Raw genomic sequence first — 25641 nt, forward strand, 5'->3', positions numbered from 1 at the left:
CTCATCTCCCACCTTTAAGCCCAGTTGCGCAATTTGAATCTAAGGCATATCGCCTGCGGCTCCATAGCGAACGTGAACAGGAGCACGACCATGGGCAACCCTGTTGCGTACCCCTTTCATTATGAAAGGAATCGGACACCTCACTACCAGAGCCCACCCTCGCACTTGGCACTGTATACAGGAGTCGCACCCACGTCTGGAATTCCTTTCCAAGTCCCATCTAGCAGAGGACCTCCCAGAGATACGTCCAGGACAATATGTTGAATACCTTCTCTATGTCTACGGCTATTAGCGCAGCTCGTATGTCTGTGGTAAGTGCATCACTTGAGATAGTCTTCTCAAATTCATGTGTGTACCTCTTCCTGGCATAAAAGCCACATTGATCATCACCCCAACCAGATGCGTGGCCACCCGGAGTAGCCATAGCGCTAGAACCTTGCTGTATTTAAAAGTTATTTCACAACAGGCCAAACACCATCCTGATGAAGACCTCTTTGATTATGTCTCTCCCCAATATGAAATTGAAATGTAAAGCATATACAAAAATCTGAAGAGTGTAGAGTGAACAGGGACATTTGTTGCTGATTAGAACATCCATAGGGAAGGCTAAAATGTAGAAAATCCATATAGGTCCATTTATCCTCAGTGGGGAACAAGAACTAATACCATTCCATTACAAAGAATCCAACAAGCGAAGGCTCTCTGTTGTGAAACCCTTACGTTTTCCTTACAACAGAGTGGTGTATTGTTTATTATTTCTTTATATCTAGCATTGTTTGCAATTTTACACAAAAACTTCACTGAATGATTGGAGGAATTTGATTCCAGGCTGAAATACTTTTGAAATGTTTTCAACTTTATTTTATCAGCTCAGTTCATTTTTTAAAAGTAAAAAAAAATCATATTAAGCATGCTTGTTATAAGGTCAACAGGAGTGGGTTGAGACATTATTTTCACATAAGTCAAATCAAGGAAAGAAATCAACACTGAATGGAAACAGGACCAGAGATCTATGGATTTTTATATAAAAAAAAAACAGCATATAATAATGGCAAATTGGAAGTTTTATATTTTAAATTTGGTAAATTGAAGAGTAAATGCTGTCTATAAAAACACTTTGCAGGAGCTAGATAAAAGAAAATGAGGTAACTTGGCATTTTGTTCAGAAAAAGCAGAGAACGCGTTAAATAATGAATACAGGCTTTGAAATCGCAACACGTCGAATGATGCTGGCTCCAAACCCAAGACTAGGTGAAGGTCTCGTGCAGGACAAAGGAGCTCTTCCGGCAATGCAGATGCGCCTCGCGCTTCTGAGTTACCTGTGCACAGAAACAGGCTGTTTTGAAAACAGTGTCAGTCCACGGTCACTTTGCCTTGCTGAACAAATCAATGCAATATATTAGGAGGGAAACCGTAAAATGCCTCTTATGTCACTTCCAAAATGCCATGTGTAGAACCTCCAATCTTTATATTTTTTCTAACTTAAAAAATACAAGTTCGCAAATAGAAATACATTAAAGAGGGTGAGCTGTTTTGCCTGACACGAGCAAGTTGCTGTACTGAGGGACGTCACCTAGTGCTCCCATAAAGTGCATCACTCAGTGCCTCCCGAGGGCGCATTGCCGCATAATTTATGACCGTTCGTCTTTGTGCATGAATGTTGGTGTAATGGTTTGTGTTCGAATTGTGTGTGCCTCTGGTGCCTGTATAATGTATGCCTCTGTGCAGGCGCGCAACACCCATTGGGCTCACCGGGCTTCAGCCCCCCAGTCATGTGTGTCAGGCCGGCTGAGACAGCCTCGCGGGCTGGCGTCCGTCTAATTGCAGCCGCACCCGAGTACTTCACAGATCTTTAAAAGACCATTTACTCGTTAATTAGGCTTTTGTTGCGTTTTCGCCCCTTCTTACAGCCACTCTGCCTATGGCTGGAAGACTTGGCCCCCCCGAAATCTTTTTCAGCCCCCCCCCCCCGAAATGTGACTCTAGTTGCCTGCCTGCCTCTGTGCACATGTGCTGTACCAAAGACAAACCTTATTTCATTTGTCAGAGCTTTTTAAATTAGTTGTATTTTCAACAAAAAAATGTAACTTTTCCTTTTTTGGCAATGCAGCACGTAGCCTATACTACTGCCAATAGTAATGGCAGGCACTTCTAATTGGGCGTTTCTCTACATTAGCTGAGCTGGAATCCTCACACCGGAAGGAAAGGCACGCCCAGTGATGTTGTGAACACAGTTACGTTAATGAGCTCCTTGATGGTCTGTGTTTACACAACATCCGCTGCCAAGGTGCTCATGTTATCACACGGCATGTGTAGGGGAAGGGCTGACACAATCTTCGGCTCCCAATCACAGACTACACATCCTACATCATCATGTACTGCTGTCTCTGTATGTTGGGAGGAAGTCTTGAAATTTGGACACTGCGGGGCATATGTTCAAGCCCCTATCGCCACCACGACGTTACTTTTAGTGATGGCTATAGAAGCTCTGCCTTTATGTACAAGGCAGCGTTAAGTCACTTAACATGGCTTAACGCTGCCTTGTAGATAAGGCCCCCTCTCACGCTATACTTAAGCAAAACCCTGCTCTTAAGCAGGCGAAACGAGGAGAAATGCTTTATTTCTCCTTGTTTGTGCTGTTTCCGTGTGCGCTGAGTTGTGCAGCACACATTGAAACGGCAAAACACCAATGATTGTTTATGTGCAGGAAGGTTCCCCTTCCTGCACATAAACAATCATTTAAAAAAAAATGCAGTTTTACAACTTCTATGTGTGCTGCATTAGGCAGCACACATACGGGGCAGCCCTGCGTTTCTAAAGTGACGAAGTGTGTCATTAGCTTTCTTGACTTAACGACACACTTCGCCAGTTTATTGTAAATATGCCCCTTTGTCTATTTCAGAATCGAAGGGACAACCAATGCCTTTGAAAGCTGCAAACAACCATTGTGTGTGTGAGAAAGATTGGAGGAGGGTAGGGGGGTGATGGGGTGCAAACAATTACCCTGAGGTACATGAGGGCTGATGACAAAGGGCCTCATTTATGAAAAGTGACGCATCACTGCGTGAAAACAGTGATGTGTCACTTTTCACTGCGCCCTCCCTGCGACTCCAATGATGCGTCATATTTACAGTATGACGCATCATGTCGCAAGGAGTCACAGATACGTCAGTATTTCTGACGTATCTGTAGGCGCAAAAGTGACGCATTGCTGGAGTGTGTCACAAAAGTGACGCAACTCCAGCAATGTGTCCTTTCACATGGGGCAAGCCCCATGTGAAAGGGCCTGCGTCAGTCTTACGCCTGCTGTGAGGCAGGCGCAAGATATTGACGCATTTGCACCCTAGCCTCGTAGATTTCACTGCGTCACTTCTACGATGCTTACTTACGTGGGAACGCCCACCCTGCATACATTATACCTGACGCAGGTATAATGTAGCGCAGGGGTTTACAAAGTGACGCATCTAGGTAGATGCGTCACTTTGTAAATATGGCGCATCATGGCGCATGTTTTACGCCACTGGTGTGTCACAAAAAGTGACGCACCGGTGGCGCAAAAGTGATGCAGGGGAGTCTTTAACGGGACCCAGTTGAGACCAAGTGGGATGGACTGCTCTTCCATCCCGCTGTTTGCGTAACATTAATTCAGGAACTTTGCGCCGCTCGCCCATACCCAAGACTGGACTTGAACATGAAACATCATATATTGGTGACTGTGCATTATGCAGTGGCACTTTCCTGATCTAGTAAATGCAAATTTTTTTACATGCTCACGCAATGAACAGTTTTCGTATTGTGAGAGGTATTGCATCACACTGTGAGAAAGGATCATTTGTACAAGATGGCTGCCGATGAGCAGATGTTTACAATTTGCTGCATGCATTTCTTTGAATGGTCGGGTAATACGAAGACCTTTGCTCGTCATCTTTGTACCTTCACTCGTGGGTTGGTTCTGCACCATGAACGTGTTTTTGTTCCTTCACACAGCTCTTCCTTCCGCCTCTCCCGCCTTTTTTGTCTGGCTGTCTCTGCCCACTCTTGTCTTTTCACCGGTAGATGTTTTTTCTGGAAGCCGATGCTGTTCTGCTCCATTACCTCACAGTTGAAGGGCGCGCGGGAGCTCTGCTCACCGGTAGCCGGAGGCTGAGGCCGTAATGGGTGACTTTCAACTCTTAGAACTTGCAAACAGGATGCCCGAGCAGATCACCTTAAAGGCCTGGACAGGATGCTGGTCGTCTTTCAGTGCACAACGCTGATGTTCCTTCTCTGCCAAGTGATAAAAGGTGACATTCTGACGAGACCGAAAGGGGAGGGACTATGCCTACGTTGATCATTTCCTCTCGGCTTAGTGGTGGAGCCTTACTTACAGCACCAAGACAACACTACTTGCACATTCTGTCCTTTTTAAAATAACGAAGTCAAATATTACTTTTTGAAAACTCCATGACGTTGCCGCTTGTGAGCCTCTGGTCATTCATCTCGAATTCTACTTCTAATTTGAATATACAATCTACAATACAGGCCAATTGGACAACCACATCCAGGTAGTTAGCGCTTTGCTTTCCATGACTTCTAAAAAATTAAAAGGCTTTGCAAACTGAACCTTAAAATGTCATGCAGGGCAATGACCATAACTAGTGTCTAATTTGTGTGTCACCTATTGTGTCCAGAGATTGCATTCGAACTTTTAACTTCAACGTCTCGTTAGGGGCAGTAAGCGCTATGTAACGCAATTTCATTAATAATGATGGTGGAATGGTGGAATGTCTAGTTGACAAGTTACAAATGGCTTGTAGTGAATTAAATTGATAGGAAATGTAAAGAGCTGCGAGTGTGGAAAACTCCATTTGCAGCTCGCTACTGGTTCTTACTGTCAGTCAGTGTAAATATATATATTTTTTGATTTTCCTATTACACAAAGTTATCCTTAAGTAAAAAGCCGGTATTAAATAACTATAATTTACATGTTACTCTTTTCAAATTTGCCCTAAATACCTGCTGTACAATGAGACGCCATTATATAGAAGAATAGATTGGGCTTCATCCATAAGGTCTTTTGATATACTTTGCAACCTTATATTTATCACTTAGGCTGGCAGCCCTCCAGGTTAATCCAGTGCATGCTCTCATGCTTCAGTGCTTTTATTCTCAGGTCTGTGCTATGCAAACAAATGATGGACGGGATGCTGAATAAATCATACATTCACCCCCAGTCAAGAGATCTGGGTTAAATCCATCGTTCTTTTGCTCATCATGTCACCCCAGTTTGGACCCACCCATATGCAAATCAGTCTTGACCCAGTTCTTTATGGGAACAGTTCAGCCCGAACTGCCAAGACAGGTCCTCCCTGGACTGGGAACAAGCATCCTGGGATCGGTTTCGGGGTATTACCCCTCATCAGCTAGGCTAGCTTGAATCCAGTGGCATTTTCCCTACTGTTGCACTCTCTGGAGTGGGAATAGTAATTTTTTCCCCTTCACTATCCAACACTTTCCCTACTATTGCACTCATTGGAGTGAGAATATTAAATTATTCCCCTCTGCTATCCAACACTTTCCCTACTGTTGCATTTATTGGAGTGGGAATAGTAAATTATTTCACTTCGCTATTCAACACTTTCCCTACTGTTGCACTCGCTGAAGTGGGAATAATACTTTTTACCCCTAGGCTATCTAACACTTTCCCTACTATTTTACTTGCTGGAGCGGAAATAGTAAATTATTCCCCTCCACTATCCAACATTTTCCCTACTGTTGCACTCCCTGGAGTGGGAATATTAATTTATTCCCCTATGCTATCCAACAGTTTCCCTACTGTTGCACTTTCTGGAGTGGGAATAGTAATTTATTCCCCTCCGCTATCCAACACTTTCCCTATTGTTGTACTCGCTGGAGTGGGAATAGTAATTTTTACCCCTCTGCTATCCAACACTTTCCCTACTGTTGCACTTGCTGGAGTGGGAATAATAATTTTTACTCTCCCGCTATCCATCATTTTCCCGACTGTTGCACTTGCTGGAGTGGGAATAGTGATTTTCCCCTTCACTCTCCAACACTTTCCCTACTGTTGCACTCATTGGAGAGGGAACAGTAAATTATTCCCCTCCGCTATCCAACACTTTCCCTACTGTTGAATTTTTTGGAGTGGAAATAGTAAATTATTCCACTCCGCTATTCAACACTTTCCCTACTGTTGCACTCACTAAAGTGGGAACAGTAATTTTTACCCCTACGCTATCTAACACTTTCCCTACTGTCGCATTTGCTGGAGTGGGAATAGTAAATTATTCTCCTCCTCTATCCAACATTTTCCCTACTGCTGCACTCCCTGGAGTGGGAATAGTAAGTTATTCCCCTACGCTAGCCAACACTTTCCCTACTGTTGCACTTATTGGAGAGGGAATAGTAAATTATTCCCCTCCGCTATCCAACACTTTCCCTACTGTTGCACTCGCTGGAGTGGGAATAGTAAATGATTCCCTTCTGCTATCCAACACTTTCCCTACTGTTGCACTCGCTGGAGTGGGAATAGTCATTTATTCACCTCCGCTTTCCAACACTTCCCCTACTGGTGCAGTTAATGCAGTGTAAAATGTAGTTTTAAAAATTAATAAATGTTTTATTAATTTAATTTATGATATATATATTTGTTTTTTTATGTGACAGGTGTATGTATATATTACCTACTGGCGGTCGCCAGTAGGTAGTTATAGTTAGGACCCTGTTTCCATAGGAAATCCGCAACATTCTATTTGGAATAACTTTGGCGCCGGTCGACGAATCCTCGCGAAATTTTCAAAACTAATGGGGCGCTACGCTCCGCTCCTACCCTGAAAGTCTCGGGGGGATTCATCAAGCGGGGGCTTAGAAAAAAGGGGGGTCCCAAAACGCGTTTTCCCCATGCATTTTTCCATAGGACCTTTAGACACAGCTACAGCCCGAACGGCTGAACAGAATTACTTGTAATTTGGCAGAGAGGTAGTCCTCAGGTCAAGGAAGTGCCTTTTGTAGGTCTGGTGTAAATCTGTTCAGTAGTTCCTGAGAAAATAGCATTTTAATCAATATATATATCTGTGGCAGCGCTCCGTGCGCTTACCGTGCGCTTACGGTAAGCTTACCGTACGCGTACGGTGCCGTGCGCGAGCACGATTCTGATTGGCTGTTAGATCTTAGTAAACATTCGAACCGGTCGAAACCAGGAAGTGTTGGCCGCCATTTTCTCTCTCGCACTTGGAGGGGTGGAGGAAAAACAAAGTTGGATATCATAAAAATGGGGCAGGCTAGACAGCTCCTAACCACCTAGCCTTGGTTATGGTGTGCCAGAAGGCCATGCAAAGCCAAAAAATAAAAAAAAATTTTTTCGGAAAAACGGCGAATAAGCTTACCGTACGCGTACGGTAAAAAAATAATAAAAAAAAAACAAAATCCATACTCTCCCCCCCCCTTGTGCAAAAGGTGCCCGTAGGTCACCTTTTGTGCATGGCATATGAATTTTTGTAAGAGAACAATTAATAGAAATTCTTTCCGAACGAAGCGCATAATATGTCCTCCGTGTGCGGACGGTGCGCGAAGGGCATCGTGCGTACATGGCCCATCCAGCCTAACGTGGGCACGCGGTGCGCGTGCTCACTGTGCGCGCACGGTGCGCGAAGCGCACCGTGCACGCACGGAACGAACTGCGTGAAGTGGGCGCGCACGGCACGAACGGCGTAAAGTAACTTAGCATTTAAAAAAACGTACAAATTCACTGAAAAAACCATAGGTTTCACACACGTTATAGTTAGGAATTAGCATTTAAAAAACCTTGCAAATTCACTGAAAAAACCATAGGTTTCACACAAGTTAGAGTTAGCTGTACATTTCACTCGTAAAAAACCAATGAAATTCCACGTTATAGTTAGTGCAGGCAACTATAACTCACGCGACCGCAATCCTCTGCTAATGACATATGTGTCTTTATGAAAAAAAAATATTTGTAATATATGTATAGCTAAAATTTAATGGAAGAAGACATGGGCAAATAAGTGTCTAAATACAGTATTAGCATCAGCAGAGGATTGCGGTCGCGTGAGTTATAGTTGCCTGGGATAAACGATATTTTGTCCATCGATATTTTGTCAGTGATTCCAAATAAAGAATTCCTCTCAAAGGTATTATTGTGTTCTCAATACATTCTGTTTGTTGTGTAATCTCACAATCCTCAATATGATCTTTTGTAAAATGTTCATATTTCAACTTCTTTTGCTTCACATATATTTTATACAGCCTTCATTTATTTGCCTCTTGTGTATTTCCCATTTCCCATTTTCTGTTGTGATGTCCAATGTATATTTCATTCTGGTTTCCTAATTTCCATTTCCAAGATGATAGTAATGATATGAGCAAAATGCGATTTACCCTGATAAAGGTCGTGGGAACAGGTTACATGAGCCTTTGGCATTTTTGTGCCACAGATTTGATACCTTGGCCCATATTTACTACAGGTCTGGGAAGGCGTTCATGCACCACCAAGATCCGCAATGTGGTACAAAAAGAAGTTAAAGTTAACCTTTCCACTGCCTCTACCTCTTTGGGGCAACCCCTGTGGATGCATGCAAACAAGGATATGTCTAGGACCAGTTAGCACCGAAACCATAGCATTTGGTGCAGACTTGAAAGCCAGCTCTATTAAAATAGCATGACCGGTATTGCGGTAAAGGGCACATTTAGGAATTAAATCAGATACCCCATCTACCGCGTTCTTGACATATATATTATTTGCAATGCACTGTGGGTTTAAGATAACCATTAGCCAAAATAAGATTTGCATCTATTAGGCTCCCTTCATTGGGCCATTCAAGTCTCTATGCTACAAAAATGTTCCATACCAGATGTACTGAACTGGGGTGGCAGAGTGGGCTAAAGAACGGTGATGGATTAAACCCAGATCAGTTGACTGGGGTTGAGTGCTTGCAATGTTCAACACTCCGTCCATCATTTCCTTTGGTCCATACCAGAAGTACCCATCTTCTGTAGGTCTAAAGCAATCAACTGTCTACTTCTTGGCAGGCTATTATATGCCATTGTCACATCCCCATATTTTCCTTCCTTCTCCTATGCCCCTCCGCTTTTCTTTTCTACTTTAAGAAGCTAAGACTGTTTACCCCAAACGTTCTACAGAGACTGTTTTGATGGTATTGTACGTCTTGGTGGATGCCGTTCACAACATGTTTGATTGTACTGAATACATTTCCTCTGCATTCAAGCCTTCTGACTCTATGTACTTACTTCTACTTTTGGACAGGATCTGTGGTGTGCTCCCATCTGCTTCCGTGAGTGTGGAGCGGTGTATTTGTCCCTCTGAGAAGAGTTGTGTATTTCAATAATGGTGCATGCCATGCAGACCTGCATCTCTCTTCGCTAGGTAACGAGGTGAAAACTGTTTATTTCTGTCAAGTATAATGGTGCATCTCCACCCAAGTGAAGTACCTCCCTTTACTCTCACAGCATCTGGTTCACATTTGGTAGAGAAAGGCTTTTCCACCGCAGTGTTTCAAGTCTTGTTTCCAAGCAGTCAGCACCATTATACATACTAATTTACCTTCATTCCATTTGTGCGTTTCACCGGCAGGGTGGACATCTTGACTTACTTGAGGAAAAGTTTTGATTACTGATCTGTGCTGTTTTGCTTTCCGTTGTATATATAAGTTATCAAAACAACATATGAACAGTTTTCCTTTCCTGCAATGTTATTAATGCTGGGTATGCCCAAAATGTAGATCCTTTGTGGGCATGTGTTACAATTTTCACCTTGTCTTCATTTTGCATGAGTTACTTTTAAACAGATCCTTTTCCTAGAGACAATTGTTTTCTCTCCAAAGTTGTTTTATACTTCCTTGTACTTTTTTGTCTATCATAACAATCAGTTCGAACCAACCTTAATTTTTTTTGCGAAATATGGAAGAACCACAAATTCCAAGGACAAGACGGGAAGAAGAGTTTTTGACACATTTGGTGGAAATTGATCCTGAGAGGATGTCTGCAGAGAGGACACATGTTATGCTCCTCCACTGCTTAGGGTCGGAGGGACAAGACATTTACAGGACCTTACCCAAGACTAAGCCACCTGAGGGTCAATGAGCCTATGATGATTATGGTACAGCTTTGGCAAGATTGGAGAATTTACTTCAATCCAACACAATGTATTACATTGGAGACATATCGTTTTTATATTATGTGACAAACAGACACTACGGTTTTTGACACATTTCTGACTGCATTGAGAGGTTTAGCTATCATTTGCAATTATGGTATCACAACTGATGAAGTGATTAGGGACAAGCTAATGGTCAATACAACAGTAAACACATCCAAGTGAGACTGGGGTATAGGGAGATCTAACCTTGCAAGAAGTTGCAGAGACAGCCAAGGCAATTGAACAATCCTTGTCTTGGGTGAAAGAAGAAAATGAGGATGGGCAGGATAATAAAGGAAATGAAATTGGTTATGTCAACAGTGAGCAGGGTAAAAGTGAACTTACAAAAGTTCAGAGTAATGACTGAAAAACAACGTGCCACAGATGCAGAAACCCACTACACTTGGCACCATTCAAGAGTTGAACAAGGAGCCTTGAACAATGAGTACAATGCATGTGGACTTTTGGATCACTCTTCTAAAGTTTGTTGTGATACGAAATTAAATGCTAAACCATGGGTCACACAAGTGTTGAAGGTACTGAATCCTAATTTTGGGAAAATCCAAGATGTTGTTCAAGACCCTAAGAATGTGTTGCTTGTTTTTCAGAGGGTTGCCAGCACTGAGGATGATGAGTTTGATAACCTCGCGTGTATACTCCATGTTTTTTATGTTGAGTTGTAAGTCATGGCAGACTCAACATCTCCCTGCACCATCATCACAAAAGCATGTTTCAATCGTTTGCTAAAAATAAAAGTTGGGCAACTACTTTCTCCTGATCTGAAGGCTGTGACCTTTGATGGGAGAAGGATAGACTGTAGTGGGAAATCTGGAACAAATGTGCACTTTAAAGGAAGAACCATATGGATTGAAATTATTGTTGCACTTAAAAGAGAGTACTTTCTAGGATGGAAAGACCAGCGATTACTTAAAATCATGCTTAATTCATCTGCACTGGATCCCGTTCTGTCTAGGATGGGACCTGATGGGAGTACCCAGCTGTTAGACAGAAGCTTGGGTGGAAGACACCAAAGTCCGCTCGAAGGTGTAGTATGGCTTTAGGGAAGGGCTGGGGAACACAGGAACAGTGTTAAAATCTGCACTAGATTATCAAGAAATATACCGCAGCCAAGTGGAGGAGCACTCTGTCTTTCTTCCATGGACCTTGGCAGCACATTCGATTAGGCTAACCAATTAAATCTTTGGGCCAGTCAGACTTCTATGGGGTTGCTGCTGGAGCTGATTAATTTCCTTCATGCCCTGTACATAGTTTCTACATCAATAATGTTATGAGCGGTTCCTGCTCACGAGGCGTGTTCCCTAAGCTATGTATTGGCCCTGATTTTGTTCCTTCTAAGTATTAATGGCCTTAATGCTTCCCAGCTTATCAAGGGGAAGGACTTGCATAAGGTTAACGCCACCCCTGTCCTGGCTTTGCTATATGCCGTTGAGAAGTACTTATGGCACAAACCCCTAACGGATTAAAGGGCCTAATTGAGTACATTGTTGGTTTTATGGATAATCTGGATCTTGAGACTAACATCTCCAAAACTTACCATATGGCTTGTGGTGCAAAAACCTGCGTTGAAAAAAATTGGGAAACACGCAGCCTTTTATTTGCATGAAGAAAACAATGAGAAATTGTTGAAACACAAGAAAATATGGATTACAACGGATTAAATTGGATGATCAAACTGATGATGGAGTTTTCTTAATACTTATTGACTTGGCTGTGCGACAGATGAATGGAGCGTAATGTTGCTACTCATGTATCGAAACAAAAACCTTTAAGTCCATCTCAGATGCTATCAAGGGGAAACGAGTAGACAAGGGGTACATCACCTTCCATACTTAGGGGCCACTTTTGACTCGTTCAGCAAATGAACCCCATGTCTTCTAAACAGACGTCTTAGGTTCAATCGACTCATTGGAGCACAGTTCAACTCTGTAAAAGCTGTGGGAAACAAACTTATGATGCCTATTTTAGGGATATATAAGCATATGTGCCTGCCGGTATTGATATATGGGTCTGCTATTTGGAGCTATTGTAACACCAACAAATTACAATGAAAAGAGAATCGTTTGGTAGGCGTTTATTAGGCCTTCCCTCTTGTAGGCTCTCATTATTTCGCCCACCAACAACATGGCCTCTCTTATGTAGAAGGTCTTCTGAAATTAGCACCAATGCTTCTATGAGTATCAATATGAAGTAACACTTATGCTACCCTCAACCAAGAGATAATTGCAGACTGCCTCGGGTGCAATTTAGGCCATTAGATTCCCTAGTTAAGTCATATCAAGCACTTGGACTGGGCCCTTGGCAGACCTACCTGTTCACTGGCCCCCCATCAGATTGTTAAAGGGGAAGTACAAAGAGTGAAAATAATTTATTTCATAATATCTATGAACAGAGAGGCTGAAGAGATGGATAAAGTTACACTACGTGACTATGTGATCACACAAAGTACATCTAACACAGTCTTATCTGACCCTGGTTAGTTACACATGGGAAAGATCGCTACTGATCAGATTCCGGATAGGCAGTATCAAATGCTGTCTTTGCTTTCCCCTGGGACAAGAAGGCTTATGATCTGTATTATTCAATCAATCAAGCATTTGTAAAGCGCACACTGTCACCCCTGGGGTTATCTGGGCGCTGTCCCTGTGTCGAAGAGCCAGGCCTTAAGTCCCTTTCTGAAGTCTGCCAGCAAGGAGGTTGTACGGAGCTGGAGGGGAAGGTCATTCCAGGTCTTGGCGGTGATGTAGGAAAAGGAGAGGCCACTGCTGCGACGGTTGTGGTGGGTGTGTGCGAGGGTGAGTGAGTAGGAACGCAGGTGTCTGGAGGGTTGTGGAAGCTCCGTCAATGGTTGATGTAGGCAGGTCCTATGTTGTGCAGGGCTTTGTAGGCTTGTGTGAGGAACTTGAACTGGCATCTCTTCTGGATGGGGAGCCAGTGGAGGTCTCTAAGGTGGGGGGCGATGTCGGTTCGTTTGGGGAGGTCCAGGATGAGTCTGGCTGCAGTGTTCTGTATGGTCTGGAGTCTTCTGAGGAGCTGGGTGAGGATACCAGCCTAGAGGGTGCTGCAGCAGTGGAGGCTGCTGATGACGAGGGCCTGAGTGATGGTCTTTCTGTTGTTGGTTGGAATCCATCTGAATATTCTGCAGAACATGGGAAGTGTGTGAAAGCAGGAGGAGGTGACTATGTTGACTTGTCGTTTCATGGGCAGGTGGCTGTCGAGGATGATGCCAAGGTTGTGTGCATGGTCGGTTGGTGTGGGTGTGGGTCAGAGTTATGCAGGCCACCAGCTGTGGTCCCATGCTGAAGAGTTCTTCCTGAAGATCTGTACTTCAGTTTTGTTTTGTTGATTTGGAGGTAGTTGTCTCTCATCCATTTGGTTACGTTGGTCATGGCGTTGCAGATGTTGGTTTTGGTGTTGGAGGAGTCCTTGGTGAGCAAGAAGGTCAGTTGAGAGTCATATGTGTAGGAGATTATGTGGAGTCCGTGGGATCTGACGACGTCTGCAAGGGGGGTTATGTGATGTTGAACAGGGTGGGGCTGAGGGATGATCCTTGAGGTACTCTGCATATGATGTCTTTGGGTGCGGAGGGGAAAGAGGCTCTATGTGTGTCCTATGAAGAGGGAGGCAATCCACTTGAGGGCTTCTTAATGTATGCCTATGTTGTGGACTCTGTGGATGAGGGTGTTGTGGGAAACAGTGTTGAATGCTGCAGAGAGGTCCAGGAGGATCAGGGCAACCATTTCTGTGCAGTCGTGGAGTGATCTGATGTAATCAGTGGTGGCAATGAATGTGGTCTCTGTCTTGTGGTTTCCTCGAATTCTGAATGTGAGGTGTCCAGATGGTAGAATTGTTCCAGGAATTCGGTAAACTTCTGGTTGATGGCTTTCTCAAGTACTTTGGCCGGGTTGGGGAGCAGGGAGATTGGACAATAATTTTTGAGATCGCTGGGGTTGGCGGAGGCTTTCTTTAGGAGGGGTCTGACATCTGTGTGTTTCCATCTGTCCGGAAAGGTTATAATGGTGATGGTGGTGTTGAGGATGCTGGTGAGTTGCATGCTGATTGGCTTCATTGCAAGGCTGTAGAGATGGTGGGGACATGGGTCAGTGGATGCCCTGGAGTGGATGGAATACATGATGGCTGAGGTGGTCAGGGCGGTGAGCGGAGACCAGGTGGTGATGGTTTGGCTAGTGCTCGCTGGTTGGTTGATGTTGTTGGGGTTGAGAGAGGCGGGTTTGAGGTTGAAATTATGGTAGATGCTGGTGATCTTGCTGTTGAAGTAGTCTGAGAGGATGTCACAGAGTGCTTAGGAAGGGTGAACGGTGTTCTCTTTGGCTGTTGGGTTGGAGAAATCTTTGACAAGTTTGAAGAGTTCCTTTGTGTGGTTGGCCACGGAGTTGATGCGGGTGGTGATGGCTGCTTTCTTGGCTTCCTTGATGTGCCTGTGATAATTTCTGAGGGCTGTTTTGTGGGCTGCTCTGTCCGCGGGGTGCTTAGTGGCGCACCATCGTTTCTCCAGTTGGTGGCAGTTGCGCTTGATGGTCCTGAGTTCTGGACTAGCTAGCGTGTTTGAAGGTCTTGTTGTCTTTTGTGGATTGCAGTGGGGTGACTCTGTCTGCACAGTTGTTGATCCAGACAGTGAAATTCTGTACAGCCTGGTTGAAGTCTGTTGAGGTCTCGGGTAGTAAGGTAGTGAGGGCCTGTGACCACTGAGTTTTGTGACCGTGTTCCAGCTGCGATGGGGGGGCTGATGCCTGTTGATGGTGTGCTGTGCATCGATAATGGCGAAGTGCACAATGGTGGGGTTAGCCCAGTTGAGTTCTGTGGTGTGGCTGAATTTGATTTTGTCGCTAGAGGTAAAAATGGGGTAGAGTGTGTGTCTGGCTTTGTGGGTGGGTTTGGTGACCAGTTGGGTGAGGCCAATGTTGTTCAGGCTCTCCAGGAGGGTGATGGGGTCACCAAGTAGGAGGTAGTGGTGAGATGTATTTGCTTGGGGTGCAATGAGGTTGGGGATGGTGTCGCAGAATGTTGCTTGCGGTCCTGGGGGTCTGTATTCGAGGGTGCCTCTTATCATGGTCTTTGCGTCAGGAACTAGTAGGAGTTGAGGTGATCCATGAGAGACGTGGGGTAGTAATTTGTGTTGGTGCATCTGATGGTGTTTTGAAGATGATGTCAATGGCTCTGCCTTGTTTGTGGGTGCGGTCTCGGTGTACCATCCTGTAGCCTTCAGGGGTGGCGGTGGTGATGTCGGGGTTCAAGGAGGGGTTGAGCCATGTTTGGGTGATGAAGACAACATCCGTTGAAAGGGTGGTGATGGTGTTGCAGGTTTCCATGGAGTGTTTGTAGAGGGAGCGGGCGTTGAGCAGGATACAGTGGAGTGGTTGCAGGGTGTTCTTTTGGGCAGGAGTGGTGCAGGGTCTTTGGCAGGTCGTGTTGCAGGAGAAGTGGCAATGTCGGCAGGCAAAGGGTCCTTTGGTGGATCATGGGGAGGAGGAGACACAGCTGTTGTTTAGGCCAGGGGTCTTGGCGCTGGGCGTAGTCTAGCCGGTGGTGCGTTGGTGGCATGCCCCCTGCTTGGCCATGCGGCTGTATCCATTGGGGGTCCAGGTGTGTGATTCCAGTGGTACTGTGCACCGGTAAAGGACCAGGCAAGGACCTGGGATGGGCAGCGCGGGGACAGGCAGAGAGGCAACAGGCAGTGCAGTGCAGGGGAAGTAGGCAGTGCAGCTCAGGGACAACAGGTAGCGCATGGGCAGCAGGCAGAGCAGCAACATCAGGCAGGGCAGGGGCAGCAGGCAGTGCAGGGACAGCAGGCAGCACAGGGCAAGGTAGCAGGTGGTGCAGCGCAGGGGCAGCAGGCAGCGCAGGGACAGCAGGCAGTGCAGGGTAGGAGGAGCGGGCACAGTACCTTAATCTATGGTTCGGTGAAGAGAGGTGGCCCTGCCCAGCCTTCTCTGGGCTCTGATGGGCATGGACGGGCCCGCCCTAGGCCCGAGCTTTGCCCGGGTGCTGCCTGTGCTCGTCCGTCGCCTGGATGGGAAAACAAAGCTCAGTACAATGAATCTTCTGTGCAAACAATTAAGTACTTAAGTACTTTGCCCTTTTTTGTAAATTTTATAAAACTTTTACGCAACGCTATTTATTACCTTAAAGCTTATGAATTTTATAAATTCAAACCTGCTTTTCATTATCTGTGAATGTTGTCCAGCTCAGAAGTTTGGTATTATGTTGAGTGTTCTTTAAAGCAAGCAGTAAGGTGCCGCAAAACTATGTTACTCTAACTTTCTTACAGTAAGCGAAATCCAAGCCAACTGTATCCCCCGCTTTTTTTGTCACATGTTCATCTAGGTTACTTTTTGCATGTGCTTATATGATTGTCGGCGAATAATCAAATACATTTAAAGAAAAAAAGTACCCTGCTGTTCAATTCTTTTCCATATGTAGTCAACAACCAGTTAGAAATGTTGAAAGAAATTGTGCACCGAATAAATATAAGAAAAGGTGCAGTTCTGGTGAGGCAAAAGTAAGAGGTATTCCTATTAGTATTCATAAGAGTTGCACGTATTATTAGACAATTTTCAGAAGGAAGACCTCATTGAAGAGACATAGGGGAATATGTATAAAGCCCTTTTCCCGTTCGCAAACAGGCCGAATCTCAGAATCGGCCCGTTTGCGAACGGGAAAAGGCCTTTTGGGATGTATCATCCCAAAAGGGCATCGCAAATTAGAGAATCGTAAAATTTGCGATTGTCTATTTTGCAATTGCATTTAAGGAATCGCAAATTACGATTCCTTAAATGCAATGTATGAAGCACAGAAAAAGTGCGATTTGGCCGTAAGGAATCGCAAATTAAAACCAACTTCAAGTTGGTGGTAATTTGCAAGTTCTTTGAAAAATGCACTTTTTTGCATGTTTGAAAGTGCCATGTGACGCACATACATTCCCTTAGCCACATGTGCGCCACATGTGCACACATACATATTTCAGGGGTGCAACAGGGTGTCCTTTTGACACCCTGGCCCTCTTGAAATTGCATTCTCATTTTGAGATTCTCAAATTGCGAATCGCAAATTGTGAATGTCTTCCCCTTCATTCCTATTGGCCTCCTAGCCCATAGGAATGAATGGGAAGGTATTCCTTAATTGCGATTAGCAATTTGCTAATCGCAATTAAGGAATGCCAAGGAATCGCAAAACATTTGCGAATTTTTTATTACATCCCGTTTTGCGATTTTCAAATAGCGATTCCCTAAAAATCGCTATTTGAGAATCGCAATAACGGTATTTGATACATTGCCCCATAATCCTCAGATTATACTTCATCTGTGGTGTTGGCTAAGAAAAGCAATGGAGACTTGTGTCTGTGTGTCCATGTTAGAACCTTGAAAGTCTGCATTATATAATTGCCAAACTTGGTCTACCAATATAAATTATTCCATTTTTCTTCTTGACGGAGCAACAATCTTTTTCTAGATCTTGACTTATGTAATGACTGTACTCAGGTTGAAATGTTATGAAGAACCAGGGGCTCTGAATTCATTTATAGCTGCATGTGTGATATTTCAGTACAAGAGGATGTGGAACAGTCTGTGTGGAAACAGGAACACCGAGAGGCATTTAAAAATACATATTGCCGTAGCTCCTACTCTGTGACCGTTAACATCACAAGGCAGTGCAGCATAACTGTGTATGCCGGGTACTATGATTTGGGGGCCATCCTCTCACAAACATAAGGCAATAATGGGTGGGTTTTGGCTTATCAATCAAGAGCGCAATGCAGAGGCGAAAGGGAGTTTCTTGCTTGTGTTTGGGCCACCAACCATTTCAGACACTTTATTTGGGGAAGCTAGTTCATCTGGAAAACTAACCATAAACCTTTAATACATAGGCTGTCTCCTGAGGGAGGCTTAACATCATATGAGTGAATAGCTAGACGATGCTCCAACCTACAAGAGTACTGCTTCGACATTTTGTATGTACTAGCCAACAAGAACAAACCCATCAACTGTTTCTCATGTCTTCCCTGCACAAATGTAGATGAGTCTGACCTTGAAGATGTGGAATTGGATGTGGATGCATGTGGTGGAGACATGAATATTGTGCATGAGAACGGTGTTGATGAGGAGAAATGAAAGACTGAGAACACTAAAGATGTTGTCCTTATCCTGATGAAGAAATGGACTGTTGAGGAAAGGCCACCAAGCAATGGTTTGACTTTTATTTTGCATTATTTTCCTCAGTTGCAGCAGAGTTAACAGTGCCAAATTATGTCTTCCGTAAATAAAAATGAATCCCATATGTGGGAATGTGGGAGTCACTTATTAATACTGGGCACAAAGGACACCTGGGGATGTCTGTGCTTAAAAACCTCATGAGGACTTGCTTTTGGTGCCAGATGTGGATTCATAAGGAAATATGTTGATCAGAGAATGCGAAGCGTGTACCACTTGTGACAAGAACTGTAAAATGTATTCCAAAAAAGTGATGGATGGAATGCTTGAATTAATTTCAGCCACTGGTGATCATCGTCCTTTTGCACACCATACCCCTCAGATTGGACCCAGTCATATGCAAATCAGTCTTGACCATGCTCCAATGGGAACAGTTCAGCCGGAACTGACAGGCCAGTCCCTCCTTGAACCAGAACACAAGTTACCCAGGATCAGTTTCGCCCTAGTTAGGGCTCATCAGCCAGGTATAGATTGGTACCAGTGAAACAGTGTGCACAGGAGCAATGCCTGAATATACTCATCCCACTTAGGGTGACATAATAAAGTATGCAAAAAGTAATGGAGGGAATGCATACATTAGTTTCAGCCACTGGTAATCACTCAGTCGAATGCCAGTCCATCATTATTTTCCACATCAAGCCACCTCAGTTTGGACCTAGCCGTATACAATGGGAGCTGTCCAGCCCAAACTGTAAGGCCAGGTCCTTCCAAAAAAGTAACACAAGCCGCCCAGGAATGGTTTTCCCGTAGTTAGTGCTCATCAGCCGTGTATAGCTTGGTTCCAGTGATACAGTGTGCATGGGACCCATGTCTGGGCATACCCATCCCACGCAGGGAAACCTGCAAATGTATACAAAAAAGTGATGGATGGAAAGGTTGAATTAATCTCAGCAACTGATAATCATTTGGGTCGCATCCCAGTCCATTGTTATTTTGCACACCATGCCACCTCAGTTTGGACCCAGCCATATGCAAACCAATCTTGACCCTTCTGCAATGAGATCTGTCCAGCCCAAACTGTAATGCCAGGTCTTTCCTGAACTGGAACACAAGCAAAACAGGACTGGTATCGGCCAAGTTAGGGCTCATCAGCAAAGTATAGCTTGGTTCCAGTGACACACTTTACACGAGACCCACATCTGGCATACCCAGTCAAGGAGGCACACTAACGTATACATAAAAAGTGATGAATGGAATGCTTGAATTAATCTCAGCCACTGGTACTCACTTGGGGTCCCATCCCAGTTGATCATTATTTTGCACACCATTTTGCCCAGCCATGTACAAATCAGTCTTGGTCTTTCCCCACTGGGAACAGTCCAGCCCAAACTGCAAGGCCAGGTGCACCCTGAACTGGAACACAAGCAACCCAGGGCCAATATCTTCCAAGTTAGTGTTTTTCAGCCACGTACTCCTTGGATTCAGTGGCACAGTGTGCACAGGAATCACGTCTGGGCTTAATCTAATCTGATGTGGCATGGTGGGCAATCGAACAATGGGTTGGAATGCTCCCCCAAGCAATTGCCACTGGCGAGACTTATTGTAAGCATCCGTCCATCACCTTTTGTGTGCTTGACGTACCGCCCTATGTGGCCATGGGTATGTCCAGACACTGTGCCACTGAAACAAGCTACACATGACTAAAGAGTCCCAATCAGGACAAAACTGGTCTTGGTTGGTTGTGTTTCGGTTGAGAGAGGACCTGGCTTGGCAGATCGGGTTGGACTGTTCCTATTGGAGCAGGGTCAAGGCTGATTTGCATATGGCTGGGTGCAATCCAAGGTGGCATGGTTGGCAAAAGAACGATGGGTTTGAATGCTACCTCGGGCAATTGCCTGTGGTTAGACTTATATCAAGCATCCTCCTATCACTTTTTGTGTGTTTGAAGAACTGTAAAATTGCCAGTCCTCTCATGTAACATGCCCCATAGCCTGATTGTGGCTGGCAAAAGTTGGATTTGGATGTATCTGGTCTGTTTACAAGTCTACTTAGTCAAATGCAGTATGTTCTTGTCGTGGTTGACTATCCCACAAAATGATCAGAAGTGAAATCTGTAGCCATGATAACCACTAACAAATAATAGCATTTAGTGCGCCCTCAGCAACTTGTATAATGACAATCCGTTTTTCAGGGCATCAACAGTCCTTCACACGGATAGTCTTGCAGACAGTTCCATTTATAAGTCTATTTGTGTGAAAGACTGATGAAGGCCTAAAAAATGGTTTGTCATTATAAAAGTTGCTGAATGCATACTAAATTCTATTATGATTATATACATTCGAACATTTTGTGCTGGGATTTGGGGTTTAGTAGCGGGCCCCAGGTAGGTGGATCAGATTTTCTATTATTTACTTTGGGTACGGCTATAGAGTGCAGAAAGATATAAGAGTGCCAGCTACTATTTTTAATTGTTTGATTACTACTAATGAAGTTCTTGATTTCCTCAGAGAAATGTTCAGTAGAGAAGGTTTCCCTCAAACCATTATAAACTCGATAATAGGGTTCATCCTTCCTCACAGGAAACATCTGATTTCCTTTTTCTGCATAACATTGATGATATCAGAACTACACTCTATCATCCACAGTGCAATGTACAACTCGAGAATTTTTTGATTTCAAATACTTTATTGATTTTCACAAGGGCAAACAGAAATACAGTAACAGGGTTAATATACGGTCTAGGTCAAGGTTATACAAGTATAAACATATAGTGATAAACAAATCGTGCCTATTTGGGTAAACTTAGTCTGACCCCCCGTAAACTGTAGTAAAAAGAAGTTAAGGCAGGTAATAGAAAGAAAGAAGGAAAGAAAAGAAAGGAAAAGGGAAAGGAGAGCGGGGGCTATTCGGCTTTATTAGTCCCTTCTAAACATTCTATGCATATGTTGGCACAAGAGCAGCTCAGAACTGGTAGCATTTTAACAGATATTTGAAGACAAGTGTGCATCGGGCTATTCAAGGCAGAATTCCGTTGATTAAAACAATCAAGGAAAGATTATGGGCCTGCAGAATATCTCCTAACTCCTTCTACCAGAGTTTATCCTTTCTACTTATTCTGAGGAATGCTCCACACATCTGATATATGCCCCTGGGGGCTCAAATCCAGTATCACGATGAAAGATGGAAGATCAAGGGAATAATTGACAGAGTATATTCCAAAAAATGGAAGTCAAAGCAACTCTATGACTCTGCTCTCACAGTCGCTTTACCCACCTTTTCTGTTTAAGATTGGGTCAAAATGCTGTTACTCAGACATGATGAAAAGGAGAAAACCAAATACGCTAGACCTCTCCGTGTTGTGAAAGTCAACGAGTGAAGTGTAACCCAAGATAGTAAATGCTGAAGAGTGAGGCGTTGATCAAGTGTGTGAAAAGCTACGTTTGTGATGTTCCTGGTGAAGATACTGATGGTCTTATCAGTGTTAGTGGGGAATATTTATCCACTGACATTGCTGCTCGAAATTCTTATTCTGTGAGTGGGTTGTCTTCTAGTGCTGACTGTTCTCCCAAGTTCCAAATACCCCTGGGATCCATAGACCAAACTCTTGAAAATATTACTATTGCTGAACGTGTCAAGAACTGTCCCCGAAGTAGATCTCCCTCCAGGAGAATTTTGCAAAAATTAATTTTCATTCATGGATTTTTTTGTTTTGCACATTTTGGGGCCGATTTACAGGCCCCTCGCGTCATTTTTGCCCCGCCGTTGCATCACTTTTTGTGACGCAGTGACGGTGTCAAAATTCAGCCATTTACAACGTGAGGCATCTAGGGAGATGCCTCACGTTGTAAAGCCCTGAGTCATATTATACGTGCGTCAGGTATAATGTATGCAGGGTGGCCGTTCCCACACAAAAAAGCCTCGTAGAAGTTACGCAGTGAAATCTACAAGATTCCACTGCGCCACTTCTAGGACGCCACTGCTTCAAAACCTTATGCCTGCTTGGAGCAGGTGGAAGGAGTGACTCAGCACAATGAGGATAGGCCTCTCTATGCATTGCTGGAGTTGCGTCGTGTTGCGACACGACTCCAGCAATGCGTGACTTTTACGCCAACAGATGCATCAGAATGTCTGACGCATTGGGCAATCCTTGTGCCATGGTGCGCCGTATTGTAAATACGGCGCATCCATGGTGGCTCAAGGGTTTCTCAGGGTGGCGCAGGGAAAGTGACGCATCTCTACAGATGTGTGACTTTCTTGTAAATCTGCCCCATGGTTCTTTGTTCTTTTACTTGTTAAAGGGGAAAGTGTGTTTTATGCCATTGTCGCTTTCCCATGTTTTCTTTCCAAACCTTCTTTGTTTTATTTCCTAGTTAGGGAGGCTTAGAACGTTTACTCCGAACATTCTATACAGGTAGTTGGAACAGGATTCTATGCCTTTGTGGATGTCAGTCCCAACATGTTTGATTGCATAAAATACATTTTCTCGCCCTATTCAAGTCTTCTGATTGTACACCCTTACTTCACTGCCTCTTGCCAAAATTGATTGCATTGCTCATAAACATTGGAAAATTAGGCGAATTAACAGGTTCTCTCAAACACTTTTAATTACAGAGGGCCTCCTCTAGAGTTTGATGGAGTGGGATTACTGACGTCACTTAGAAGTGCTCCTCGACACCAACTTGTGGTTTTCCTGCTAGTTTTAGAATGAGGTGAAGCAGCAGGTTTACCCCAGAGGAGCCTCCATTAGGTCCACCAGGGTATACCTCTGACCTCGCAGTTCATCTGCCAAGGGACACCAGGTCACAGTGACAGTCATGACAGGGCAGGCAAAATATAAATTGCCCCACATGTGCAGAAAGAAAATGCACTGCATGTTAGGGCCATTTGTTTTTTGTATTCTCTAAACAAAAAAGTTAGCCAAGTGGGCATAAAATGCCTTCAGTGCCGTGAAGGGAGCTACAGGTGTGGATTACTAAATAGGGTGGATGGAGGTCAGCCAAGGCCAGGGCTTATTTACAGCAGCTAATTCGATCCTAGCCTATTTAGAGCCTAACCTCTCTAGAGTGGCAGTGAGGGTTTACATGAGGACAATAGTTATTTAAGTATAGATGGACATAGGAATTTCATAATTGGTGGTGAAGGCCCAGCCATATTCCACAACCAATTGGCCTTCATTAAGGGAACTCTCAAAGGTGATCTCTATGAAGGCTGGCTATCAAGCTTCCATCAAACTGTGCATCTCCACACACATGTAATGTAGGTATCTGTCACTTCGAAAGAAATTGGCAACATTTGAGCTGTATGCAGTTATCTGGCCTAGGGAGTCCTATGTTAATTGAGAGCCAAGCAGGAGATAGAATGTCTTGCTTTCATCTGGCACCCTTGTCTCATTTGCAGGGAACAGCGATGTCTGCACACTGTTAGCAGCTCTCACATGGAGACGTTTTAAGGCATGGGCAAAGTGGGCTCTGGCACATGACTTTCAGGGGCCCCTTAGGGCCATCTCGGTTCTGTAATGAGCCTTGTCCCAATGGCCTGGAATAATTCTTAAACAGATTGTTTTAAATACCGTTTTTCTTTCATTTATTTTTAATGTGAGTGATGTGTGAGAGCATTAAAGATATTTTGCAGAGACATGTTGTGTGTATGTTTCTTGCAACATCCCTAAACAAAAGTATCTTTTAATTCAAAACTGGACCTCAGTAATTTGTACAAGTGCATGTAATGATTTTTGGCCCAAGAGCTCTATTCCTTTTAGATTCATCATCACACCATTGGACAAATGATACACTTTTAAAAATATGGTTGAGAAAAATATAGCTTTCTACTGTGAACAAGGCCAAGTAAGGGTGAAACGCATAGGTTGGTTTCTGACAATAAACTGCAGTTTGGAAAATATTCCACGAGTGTGACATTTACTCTTAGTACTGGCCCCAAGTAGTTGCATCATCTACTACTTTTAACTACTTTTAATCATTTAATTACCACTAAGTAAGTTATTGATTATTTTCAGGGACATTTTCAGTAGACACGGTTTCCCCTAAACATTGTAACTGACAATGGAGTGTATCTTTTCTCACAGGTAGCATTTGATCTCCTTTGTCTGCATAACATTGATCATATCAGAACTACTCTCTGTGACCTACAGCACAACACATAAGTTAAGCAATTTAGCAGATATTTGATGGAAATTGTATATCTGGCTACTCAAGGCAGAATTCAGTTGATTACATTGATCAGGGAAAGGTTATGGGCCTACAGAATATCTCTTACTTCTACAACCGGAGTTTATCATTTTTACTTATTCTGAGGAGTGCTCCACACATCAGATGTATGCTCCAGGTGGCTCAAATCCATGTGCCCAGGTGAGGGTGAGAAGATCAATTCCATGGATATAGTGGGTATAAGAGACAGAGGGGCAGATTTACAAGCCCCTTGCGCTGCCAGTACGTCACTTTTTGTGATGCACCGGCAGCGCAATACACTGCCCCATATTTACAAGGACAGGAAAAGCCACCCTGCGTTGTTTTTTCTGTCCTTGTAAATATTGCCCCTTTACGGGCAGCACTTTGCGTGAAAGGAGCGTTTCATGGGTGTTGCTGTGGGTGTTCCCACTCAACCCCATGGAACCTGACACATTTCCAGATTTACGAGGAATCGTAAATCTAGAAATGCGTGTGAATGCTACGCCTCCCCAGGGGAGGCATGGGGAGGCACAACGAGGAGAAATGTATTAATTTCTCCTCGTTTTTATTTCCTGTTTCTATGCGTGCTGCATTCTGCAGTACACATTGAAAGAGGAAATTACCTCTAATGATTCTTTTTATTCAGGAAGGGTTCCCTTCCTGCACATAAACAATCATTGAAACAATGCTGTTTTTCAACTTTTTTGTGTGCTAATGCAGCACACATATAAGTTGAAAAAGGGCATTTCAGATTGTTTTTGTGCACGAAGGGAACCCTTCCTGAACAAAAACAATCTCCCCACGACGCAGTCATCCTTGCACCATGGTGCAAGGGTGCCTGCGTCGGCGCATGGCAGCAGTTTGTGCGCCAGCGCAGGAGGAAGCACAGAGATGCGACATATTGTTGTAAATATGTCGCATCGCTGTGCTTTCCAAGCAAACACAGCACGGCACAGCAAAATGACTTGCTGCACCGTGCTGCGTTAGTTTATTGTAAATCTGCCCCTGAGTACGTTCTTAAAATAGAAATCAAAGCAACTCCATTATTCTGTTTAAGATTGGATCTTAATTTGGTTACCCAGACATGTTAAGAAAA

This window comes from Triturus cristatus, chromosome 6 (assembly GCF_964204655.1).
Source record: "Triturus cristatus chromosome 6, aTriCri1.1, whole genome shotgun sequence".
NCBI lineage: Eukaryota > Metazoa > Chordata > Amphibia > Caudata > Salamandridae > Triturus > Triturus cristatus.